Source organism: Jaculus jaculus, chromosome 3, assembly GCF_020740685.1.
Source record: "Jaculus jaculus isolate mJacJac1 chromosome 3, mJacJac1.mat.Y.cur, whole genome shotgun sequence".
NCBI classification, from domain to species: domain Eukaryota; kingdom Metazoa; phylum Chordata; class Mammalia; order Rodentia; family Dipodidae; genus Jaculus; species Jaculus jaculus.
In genome coordinates, this window is record NC_059104.1 from 172,208,253 (window position 1) to 172,220,654 (window position 12,402).

A 12,402-nucleotide genomic window follows, 5' to 3' on the forward strand; every position below is an offset into this window, starting at 1 on the left:
GCATTTTTTTTTAATTTTTTGTTCATTTTTTATTTATTTATTTGAGAGAGACAGACATAGAGAGAAAGACAGATAGAGGGAGAGAGAGACAATGGGCACACCAGGGCCTCCAGCCACTGCAAACGAACTCCAGACGCGTGCGCCCCCTTGTGCATCTGGCTAACGTGGGACCTGGGGAACTGAGCCTCGAACCGGGGTCCTTAGGCTTCACAGGCAAGCGCTTAACCGCTAAGCCATCTCTCCAGCCCTAGGCTGGCATTTTTATCTCCTCCTTTTCTCTCTTCAATATTCACATAATAAGTCATAAACTTTGATAAATTATATTACCAAACCAGCTGTACAAGAGGACCAGATTCAAATAGGAAAAAAAAAATCCTGTAACCACTGAAATGTTAAAATTAATTACACCTTTATCTATTTTTACTCCCAGTTTCAGGAGAAGGAACTTCTCTCCTTTTACAAAGACAGCCCTCTGCTTTCAAGACTCCCTTGCCAGTTACCCACGAGGAGACCTCTTACCCTAGTCCACAGTACAGCACCTTCAGGCATCTTTCTTTTCTGCCTTTCTCTTCTGGCAGCTAGTGGGTGCGAGAGCATGCCACCATAAAGCCATGATAGCCTTCCTCTCTAGCCTCCACCCCATGACCCTTCCCCTTCCTTAGTCAAATTTCTTGAAAATGCAATCTCTCCTGATGCCAAAGAGAGGGAGCTGCACTTTACTGTGAATGTGTCTGCCTCCCTGATGGGATTCCAGCATCCGTTCAGAGATCCCGCCTTACTGACCGCGCCCCATGCCTTCGGTTGCTGCTCCCCTCATCGTGTGACCGACACCACACTGGCGCCTTCAAAGCGCATTCCAGCGAACTGTTTTCCTCTTTGTGCACTGACACCATTTCCTTCATGCATTCGGACTCCTTGCCAGAGTTAATACCACTGGTAACCCACCTGTTAAAGCCACTTTCTTCATTAAAGGACGCCACTTTATTCTTTTTGTCCCCTATGCTGGCTTCTTCCCGTGTTCCTTCTCTGTTTCTGTCTTTAAGCAGCCACAGTAACTCTGGGAAGAAGAAGGAGCAGTCGGGCTAGTTAAAATTGAGGAGTCATACCATTCAAAGGCTTTGGTAGACTAGCTGGAAGGAAGGGGTTCAGTGGAGGAGGGATGACACGGGGGGACAAGAGAGCAATGGAAGGAGAGTGTGATCAAAGTATATAAATGTATGAAAACTGCAAATAAAATAAAGGTTTTAAGCTTCTTTTTATCAAAATGCTTCTGAAATGATATTTCCATAATACTCACTATCTCAAAACTGAAGCTCTATTCCAGCACTTAAACATAGCTGTTTCCTATGTCATTTACTGTTTCTAGCATTTCCAACCAATCCCTAGCACACTTGATAAACGTAATGAAATTTGTGATGCCAAGAGGCTGGATAGTGCCAAGGTATCCGTGAGTCATAATTCTGAGGTACAGGGGCTCTAAGAAGAAATTCATTTTCTTTGGTTTCTTTCTCCTCCAACTAAGAAATCAAAGTACTTCCTTCAGTAGTAAAATTCATTTTCCTTTCTTCTCTACACATTTTTGCCTTCCCTCCCAGGTTTAAAGTCAATGTCCTTAAGAAGACGTTTTAGATACAGTCTGCACAGATCTGCCCTTCTATCTTTATTCCAAAATGGTCTCCAAGTCTGAAAGAAATGGAAAGATTTTTTGGAAGCACCAAAAAGTACTAAAATTTATTCCATATAGGATTAGCCTTGCTGTCTTTAATTCCTGGCGTGCCAATGAAGTATTCTATGTGAGTATTATTTCATCTGCGCTCCGGATCTTCTGGTCATGAAAGCAGCATGGCATGCTTCTCATGAACAACAGTGTTCCACTGTGGCAAAAATTGTGTTCTTCTTTTTTCATCCACAGATTAATACCTCATGATCCCCAACTTCACTACTCTAGGATAAAAGGTCAAAAGATGGAGACATGACTTGTGTGTGTGTGTGTGTGTGTGTGCGTGTCTGTCTGTCTGTCTGTCTGTTAGCATGCATATACACAAGTCACTCTAATGTGCCAAAAGCTGACGGCGTAGCTCAGTAGCACAGTACTTACCTAGCATGCATAAAACCCTGAGTTCAATCCCTAATACCACAAAAAAAGTATGGCAGGAAATGTACATTTAACACTTCCAAGTACTACATTCATAGATAGTAGCTTTTTATCCATAAATGTAGCATAGATAAACAGAAAAGTACCATAGACTTCTTTCACACCTGACATCATCACACCACAGAACTTGGGAAAATTCATGGCTAGTTACTGGTATTAGCATGTTGGTGAGTGTTCTTCTACGTTTATACCCTCCTGAACACTTACTTAGAAACACACGTGCATACCCTCACACATAACAAGTGCATCAGCATTAACAGACTCACAATAGCACCCCCACTAATTATCTGCACATGACAAGATCAATTCTGAAAGTTAAGTAAAACTGGAGACCGTGTTGTTGAATGAGCAGTTACTCATTTCTGTGCTTTTTCTCCAGTTGCACACCCAAGAACTGGATAGAGGAGATCATAATTCAAATCACTAGCTTTTGAAACAAGAAGTATGAAACACCTTCAAAACAACATATAAATCTTGTGCATAAGCCTCATAGCCTAATGACAGATGGTTTGGGTTGTACTAAGATTTAGTTTCAGACAGAATCCCAGCATCATTTCTCTGTGACCCTGGGCTTCTATTTGGATCATGTGTGGAGGGAATATATGAGGATTAGCCTTTACCTGGAATTTCAGTAAAAATGACAATATTTGAGGTAAGCTCTGGGTAAGCTGTTGCAGGTGGTCAGCCTGAGGTAGGGAGCGCTCACTGAAAGAGCGTTGAATCTTTCCCTTGCTGTATTATTCTGTGGGTCAGCTGGCAGACCAGCCTCGGCTTATCCCTTTGTGAAATCAGTTTATAAATGCTCCCAAATCCCAACACTCTTGTATGCACTGGGATGGGAGAGAATGGAAATAACTGGAGGTGTAGCATCAATGAGTTAGGGAGCTGGCACACAGGAGAATTTATCCCAAGAGAATCTCATGCTTGGCTTTAATATACTTGATGTTATCAGCCACACCTACTAGTATGCTAATCCCTCCTTGATCAGGAATGCAAACATACTGCACACAATGGCCAGAAACATACAATTCTGAGGCTCTCAAGGTTTCACACTCAGGCATTTCCAGCATTTGTTTACTGATATTCACATGTCCGCCTTCAAACTTATACACATGCCAACAGACTAAAATATTTTCTACAACTGCCCAATGCTATAGTCATTAGTCACATATCTTTTTTTTGTTGTTCATTTCTTATTTATTTATTTGAGAGAGACAGGCATAGAGAGAAAGACAGATAGAGGGAGAGAGAGAGAATGGGCACGCCAGGGCTTCCAGCCTCTGCAAACGAACTCCAGACGCGTGCGCCCCCTTGTGCATCTGGCCAACGTGGGACCTGGGGAACCGAGCCTCGAACCGGGGTCCTTAGGCTTCACAAGCAAGCGCTTAACCGCTAAGCCATCTCTCCAGCCCATTAGTCACATATCTTTTAAAAAATATATTTTATTTTTAGCCAGGTGTGGTGGCACATGCCTTTAATCCCAGCATTTGGGATATAGAGGTAGGTGGATCACAGTGAGTTCAAGGCCACCCTGAGACTACACAGTTAGTTCCAGATCAGCCTGGGCCAGAGTGAGGCCCTACCTCAGGGGAAAAAAATTTAAACTTTAACTAGGCATGGTAGAGGATGCCTTTAATCCCATCACTTGGGAGGCAGAGGTAGGATCGCCATGAGTTCAAGGCCAACCTGAGACTACGGAGTGAATTCTAGGTCAGTCTGGAGTAGAGGGAGACTCTACCTAACCAATTTTTTTTTCATTTTATATTTATATATTTGAGAAAGAGAGAGTGAATGTGTGCACCAGGGGCTCCAGCTGCTGCAAATTAACTCCAGGCACATGTGCCACCTGTGCATCTGGTTTATGTAGGTCCCAGGACATCAAACCTTGGTCCTTCTGCTTTGCAGGCAAGCCCCTTAACCATTATACCATCTCTCCAGCCCATAGTCACATATCTTGACACATCAGGCATACACTATAATCTGTGTGTCCTTATATTGAATATAGAGGCTCATATAGATTATAGACATGATTTTAAAAATAGATACCAATCTACATAATTGAAGAAATTACCAGTTATGTTTCAAAAATACTTCTCGCATAACTATAAGTTTTTATTTCAAAGACCTACCCACATTACTATTAACATATCAGCAAAATACCCAATAAATATCTATCCAAAAATTAACATGTGGAATTTAAATACATCATTGGGGAGGGAGTTGAGGTAGGGTCTCACTCTAGCTCAGGCTGACCTGGAATTCTCTATGGAGTCTCAGGGTGGCCTCGAAATCATGGCAATCCTCCTACCTCTGCCTCCCAAGTGCTGGGATTAAAGGTGTGCGCCACCATACTCGGTTTTACATCATGTAATATTTTTATAAATACAAGGACCCATATAGTTTAATTTTTATGTAAACTTTTTTAATTCAAACACCACGTAGATCTGAAAAATTACTAACAATTTACTTCAACTAAAAACCAAACGAGGGCTGGAGAGATGGCTTAGCGGTTAAGTGCTTGCCTGTGAAGCCTAAGGACCCCAGTTCGAGGCTTGGTTCCCCAGGTCCCACGTTAGTCAGATGCACAAGGGGGCGCACGCGTCTGGAGTTCGTTTGCAGAGGCTGGAAGCCCTGGCGCGCCCATTCTCTCTCCCGCTATCTGTCCTTCTCTCTGTGTCTGTTGCTCTCATAAATTAAAAAAATAATAATAAATAAATAAAATAAAAATAAAAAAAAGAAAGCCAAACGAATTGAGAGAAATATTTTGAGAAATTGTTAGACATTATCAACATGAAGCTCATGAAGATCATGAAGCTCGTTCAACATAACACCTGTTCTTGTAATGAATATAGACAGTGAACGAGCTATGGTTGGCTAGATTGCTCAGTGGTTGAAGGCACTAGCTTGCAAAGCCTGCCAGCCTGGTTCAATTCTCCAGCCACCCATGTAAAGCCAGATGGACATATATTTCCAGTGGCAAGAGATCCTGGCCCACATGTAACCATACACACACACACACACACACACACACACACACACACACATTTTCTTCATAATGTTTGAACTTTTCATAGAATAGATGGTAGCTTTGAGCTCCTAATTCTCTAGTCCCTGCTTCCTGAGTCCTGGGCTGTACCATCACACCCAGCTGGAGAAATTCTTAATTAAAGAAACATAATACCCCACCATTTTTATAGTTGCTTAATTTTAGCCTATATGATAAAATCTAGTAAAAGTAAACTTCGGGGTGGAAAGATTATTAGAGTCACAAATTGGGACATTATGCACAGAGACTTTGCCTAGAAAAATTCCATAAGATATTTTACCATAAAACCAATGTATTTTTCTTTTTTTTTCCTGAGGTAGGGTCTCACTCTAGCCCAGGCTGACCTAGAATTCATTATGTAGTCTCAGGGTGAGTTCGAACTCACAGCGATCCTCTGGCCTCTGCCTCTCGCATGCTGGGATAAAAGGCATGTGCCACTACACCCAGCTTAAAACCAATGTATTTTTCAAAAATTATCTGTCATACAAGCAGGACTGTGCAATTTGTGTTTGAAAGAAATCAAAGACCCACACAGAATATTGAACTCCAATACATGATATAAATGCCAAAATCATTATAAATATATTGATGCTACAATTTGCTCAGAAATATCTCTAAAAGGAAAAATGGATGTATACATGGTTATCAGGATGGACACATAACTAGAGACATATAATTAAACAAGTATAATAAAATAATTAAGATATAGGTGCAGGGTATACTTGTGGTGGTTGTAAAATTCTTTTGTGTTTTCTTTGAAAATTTTTATGATAAAACTTGCTGAGGACTTTTTAATGATTATAAAGAAAACAGAGGAGAGATGGCTCAGCAGTTAAGGCACTTGTCAACAAAGCCTAATGACTCTATGCAATTCCCTAGTACCCATATAAAGGCCGATGTACAAAGTGATGTACGCATCTGAAGTTCATTTTCAGTAGCTGGAGGGCCTGGTGCTCCTGTTGTCTCTCTTTTCTCTATTTCTCTTTGCTTGCAAATACATAAGAAATATTTAAGGGCTGGAGAGATGGCTTAGCAGTTAAGTGCTTGCCTGTGAAGCCTAAGGACCCCGGTTCGAGGCTCGCTTCCCCAGGTCCCACGTTAGCCAGATGCACAAGGGGGCGCACACGTCTGGAGTTCGTTTGCAGTGGCTGGAGACCCTGGTGTGCCCATTCTCTCTATCTCTGCCTCTTTCTCTCTGTCTGTCGCTCTAAAATAAATAAAATAACAACAAAAAAAAATTTAAAGAAATATTTAAATATGGTGTGTGTGTGTGTGTGTGTGTGTGTTGAGGCAAGATGTAGAATATTCTTCTTCAAGTACTAAGCCACATTGAATGAAGCAACGGGAACATGGGTCCATGCTGTAAGAGTGCACTGTGGACTCTGAAGTCAGCAATGGGAAACTCAGCCTCGTACATTATCTCAAGTCTCATTTTAGACAAACCTAAGCATCTGTGGCATCAACTGTGTTAGCATGTGTGATGATAAATGTTATGTACTTGGCATGTTGATATTCTTTCATATTAGTAAAGTCAAGAACAAGAGTCCTCAGGTGCAGCTTCTGTTCAACAAAAGAACACTCTGTGCCACATTTACCTCCCACTCTGGGAAAATCCAGCTAGTGTGCCATAAAGCTTACCATTTCTGGCAGAGGCCACAGAACCATGAACACCCACCTACCCTCAGCAGACATAGAGACAGCATTGTGAAGAAACAGGCATCAATCCTACCTGAATGGGCAAGGTCTGGAGATATCACTTGGTTTCAATAGTACATCAAGGGGCTGGAGAGATGTCTTAGGGGTTAAGCGCTTGCCTGTGAAGCCTAAGGACCCCAGTTCGAGGCTCAATTCCCCAGGACCCAAGTTAGCCAGATGCACAAGGTGACATGCATGCATCTGGAACTTATTTGCAGTGCCTGGAGGTCCTGGCATGCCCATTCTCTCTCTGTCTCTCTCTCTCTCTCTCTCTCTCTCTCTCTCTCTCTCATTCACTCACTTTTTCTCTGTGTCACTCTCAAATAAATAAATTAATTGAATTTTTTTAAAAGTACATCAAAAGTAAAATAGTTCCCAAAGTAATCCAGCTCTCTGGCTTTGAGAGACCTTTTAAATATATATATTTTTTAATTTTTTATTTTATTTATTTGAGAGTGACAGACACAGAGAGGAAAACAGATAGAGGGAGGGAGAGAGAATGGGCGCGCCAGGGCTTCCAGCCTCTGCAAATGAACTCCAGACGCATGCGCCCCCTTGTGCATCTGGCTAACGTGGGACCTGGGGAACCGAGCCTCGAACCGGGGTCCTTAGGCTTCACAGGCAAGCGCTTAACCGCTAAGCCATCTCTCCAGCCCAAGACCTTTTTATGCAACAAAATTTCTACTTTCAGAACTTGATGAGTCGAGCTTGTTGTGAACTTTCGGTCTTGTTGCATGCTCTTACCAAGTATTAGGTGGCACTTTGCATGGTGCTGATTGTGAAGATGAAAGTCACAGGAGATCATTTATGGTATAGTGCTAATGATAAGAACAAGATAGGACTACCTATGTAATTTGAAATCCTTTCTTTATCCTTGTGAGTTTCTTTGTATATAACAAACGATGAGTCGTTACTACAGTATTCCAAACTCTCACATCAATTGTTGTCCAGATGGATTTAGCTAGCAGGAAGCATTCACAGGCGTAAAGTCCCTGCCCACCGACTCACATGGGCACAGTCACAGCATGGGTCTCATGCCTTCCATTCTCTGGAAGACACTAGTTCTGCTCGTCTTTGCTGCAGCTCTGGCGACCCCGCCTCTGACTCACATCTTTATGTGATAGTAACGCTGGCTGCTGCAAATCTCTCGGCTGTATTACTATCTGCTGATGGGTTTCTAGGTTCTTTGAAATCAGCCTAAACAATTTTGGGGGGATTAAATTTATTTTAAATTATTTTTCCCTATCAGATACCTTTGTTTTATTGATCTTTTTTTATTAGTCAAGTATACAATGTGTATACAGCCATGATGGTAACATCGTTAGCCTGCTCCCTGTCATCCCCCCTCACCCGCAGACTGAGGGTGTTGTATTGTGGGGGTGGCCTTCAGTTATGGGGGAGAAGCAATGTCTCTGTGCATAATAACCCACTTTATGGCTCTAACAATCTTTCCTCCCCCTCTTCCGCGAATTTCCCTGAGCCATGTTGAGTTCATTTTAGGTCATTTTAAATTATTTTAATGGTAATTATGTAACTTTTCACTCAGTTCCATCTTCTATGCCATTATTTGTGGCACAGAGACTAAGCATTTCAAACCCACGTCTCTTCTGGTAACCGATTCTTGAGGTTTGCAAATATGGGGCACTGAAATGCTGAGGCGTGAGGAGGGACCCATAGTTTCATATTTATTTGATGTTGTTATGTTATCCCAGCAATTCTTCTTCAGCCAGGCACCAGTGATTAGTTCCAGAACCATTAGTTGGTTCCGTTTATCAGCTTCCCACACGTCTCTGGGAGTAATTTACCCAAATGCCTGCCTGAGAAGAGTAAGTCTGTCCTAGTCAGCCTGTACTCTGAACTCATGAGACCCCAGAACCGCCCCTAAAAAGTATGAGCCTCAGGTAATGCTCGTCTCCCAGACTTTCCAGGCTTCACAATTCCATGTCCATCTTTTTGCTCCTCCAGTCCTCGAGTTAAAAGTTAATTCCCAAAGTTGCCACTTCCAATGATACCATCGCATTTTTTATTTGCCTTCCATGCTAACACTTGATTTTCTATTAGTCTATTAGTTGTGTTGGTTCTTGTATTCCCACTGGACCCCAACTGAACCTGGTGCTGTCTCCTGGGTTACACTGTGACTCATGCACATGAACCTGACAGCCACCAAATTTTGTGTACACTGAATACATGTTAAATCTAAATTAATGAAAATTTAAATCGACAAAAGTTGCTTACTTTTAAGCATTCAGTGAGAAACTATTGCTTCATTGATGCAAGGCATTTGTGAGAACAGCAGAAGTCTTTCCATTGCATAGATGGGGCACATTCTAGAAAGAGATGTTGTCTTAGATTCTCTTCAAATCAGCACATCTTCTACAAAAGGGATCTAGATTTTTTTTTTTAATTTTTTTGTTGATTTTTTTAAATATTTTTTGTTCATTTTATTTATTTATTTATTTATTTATTTATTTATTTATTTATTTGAGAGCAACAGACAGAGAGAGAAAGAGGCAGACAGAGAGAGAGAATGGGCACGCCAGGGCTTCTAGCCATTGCAAATGAACTCCAGAGGCATGCGCCCCCTTGTGCATCTGGTTAACATGGGTCCTGGGGAATCTAGCCTCAAACCAAGGTCCTTAGGCTTCACAGGCAAGGCTTAACCGCTAAGCCATTTCTCCAGCCCTGTTGATTTTTATTTATGTATTTGAGAGTGACAGAGGGAGAAAGAGGCAGAGAGAGAGAGAGAATGGGCATGTCAGGGCTCCCAGCCACTGCAAAATGAACTCCAGATGCATGCATTCCCTTGTGCATCTGGCTAACGTGGGTCCTGGGGAACCGAGCCTCAAACCAGGGTCCTTAGGCTTCACAGGCAAGTGTTCAACTTCTAAGCCATCTCTCTAGCCTGGGATCTAGGTTTATGATAGAGTTATAAGAAACCATTGATACACTAATTTCAATTAAACAGTACATTAGTTCTAATTCTAAACAGACAAGAAAACAATGAGGATATGTTTTGGATATTGAATGTTTCATAGATGATTATTGAATAATTGATGGTGGGACCAACTGGAAAAATGGACAGCTGTAAACATTTAATGCACTACTCAATACAAGAGCAGTTCACCTAAGCACTAATACATAATAGAGTTCCCATTTCCCCTTGTGTGCATGTCTGTGTGTAGAAAGGTATATGTGGTGTGTGGCCCATGTACATGAGTGTGCAGATGGGTGAGTCCAATGTGCATGCATTTGGATACCAAAAATCATCAGGCGTCCTTTTCTTATCACTTATCTTAGAATTTCCTAGAGACCAAGTCTCTCCCTCTGCCTCGAGCTGCTGTCTGAATCACTGCCCCCATCCTCAGCAGACTGGAGTAACCAGCCAGCATGGCCATGCTTAGCTTCTCATGTGGGCTCTGAGGAGCCAAACCTGGCAATCTCAGCCTGGTGTCCTCATGCTTCAGCAGTAAGCACTCAACCACTGAACCATCTCCCTGGCGTTCCGCTTCTCTCCTCGGTAGAGAAGCTAGGAGCCATTGGGAACAAGTGAAGTACATGAGAACAGTAAAGCTTATAACTCTGAATGCTAGACAACTTGATAATTGCATGAGACAGGACATTTAATTATTTGACAGAGAATATTTTCCTGTCTGGATATGACCTAAGACAAGTAGGAAACTTGTTCAATCTAGATTTCAGAAATAAAGTCCCACTCAGTACATTTCAAGGAAAAAGAATAGCAAAAATGCTTATTTTCTGATTATTCATTTTATGCATTGTACCTATTACTTGCATAAACCTGTGCTCTCTTTGAAGGTGTTGAGCTCCCTTACATTCCTGCCTATCTATCTCCAAATAGCATGTGCTATTGGGTGGGAATTGGCCTGCCAGGTTGCTGAGTTCATTTTCAGCTAAGAGTGCATGATTTACTCTTTCCAGTCATTTAAGATCTTAGGAGACTTAGACCTCCCTGAAGAATTTTCAGACATAAGTCAGCATCAGTGACCTCACTCCCTGGGGCTTAAAGTGAGATATAAATGTGACAGGCATGAATTCCCCTTAATAACACAGGAAGACGTGTTGTTCTGAGGGTGTGTCTCATCTGGCTTCTGGTGAGTTCTGAAACTTTGTGGGGAGGAGACAACTGATCTTACAACTCCTGATCCATGAGTTGTCCCGAGTCAGAGGCGGGGTGAAGTGCTTGAGACCAGGTAGATGGCCTTTGACTGCAACTTCTTAGTAGGATGAACAGAGCAGGTGGACACATCTGAGATGGAAAGATGAGTTCTTGTTCTCGAATTGTCATTGTAGCAGACAGCTTCAGGTTCACTGAGATGAACTTTCATACCAGGCACAATTATGGAGGAAGAGATATTTATTGAAGCTTATAGATCCAGGGGAAGTTCCATAATGGCAGAAGAAGCTGGCCTGCCTTCACAGGACCAAGAAGAGAGAGAGAGAGAAGCACAAGCCAAAAAGCCACACAGCACACTTCAGGAACTCTTGCTAGGCACACTTTGCATATCTTTAGATTGAAATCTGAAACCCACCATCACACCTTAAGATCCATCCAGTGACCCTGCCTCCAGCCAGGTGACTGTAGATACAAACTACAATCAATAAAGAACTGAATATATTGGGGGCCATCTCTTCAAACTACCACAGTCATGAACTGATTTTGTAATTCATTATACTTTTCCAGATTACTCCCTTCCCATAGTTAATTTCTAATCTTCAAAGATCAAAGTTTCTATGGTTTAATAACAACACAGCAAATTCAGGAATCAAAACAGGACCCAGTACTCAGGAATGCTCACCATCCATTACTCTGTCAGCCTCAACATGCACAGTCTGACTTTGCCCTTGGCCCTTGAATTCTAATAGAGTATAGAATACAATGCACATATCCACAGAAGGTTGAAAGAATAAGCGAAATCATATAGATGATATCTAGTTTCTTGGATTTGTGACATAGAGTGAAACCTATGGTCTTTAGGCAAAAATTTCTATGAGCTATCTCAACCTTATTTCTTTTTAAATATCTTATTTTCCTTTATTTATTTGAGAATGAGAAACAAGTAGGCAGAGGGAGAGAGAGAGGGAAAGAATGGGCACTCCAAGGCCTCCAGCTGCTGAAAACTCAAGATTTGTGTGCCCCCTTGTGCATCTGGTTTACATGGGTCCTGGGGTATTGAACCTGGGTCCTTTGCCTTTGCAGGCAAGTACCTTAACAGCTAAGCCATTTCTTCAGCCCCTCTACCTTATTTCTTGCTCCTACCTTGAAAATCTAGAAAATCTCGATAGCTACTCATGATTAACTATAAATTTAAAAATAAAATAACAACAAATTTAAAAGTAAAAAAAGCCGAGCATGGTGGCGCACGCCTTTAATCCCAGCACTCGGGACGCAGAGGTAGAAGGATTGCTGTGAGTTCGAGGCCACCCTGAGACTCCATAGTGAATTTCAGGTCAGCCTGGGCTAGAGTGAGACCCTACCTTGAAAAAC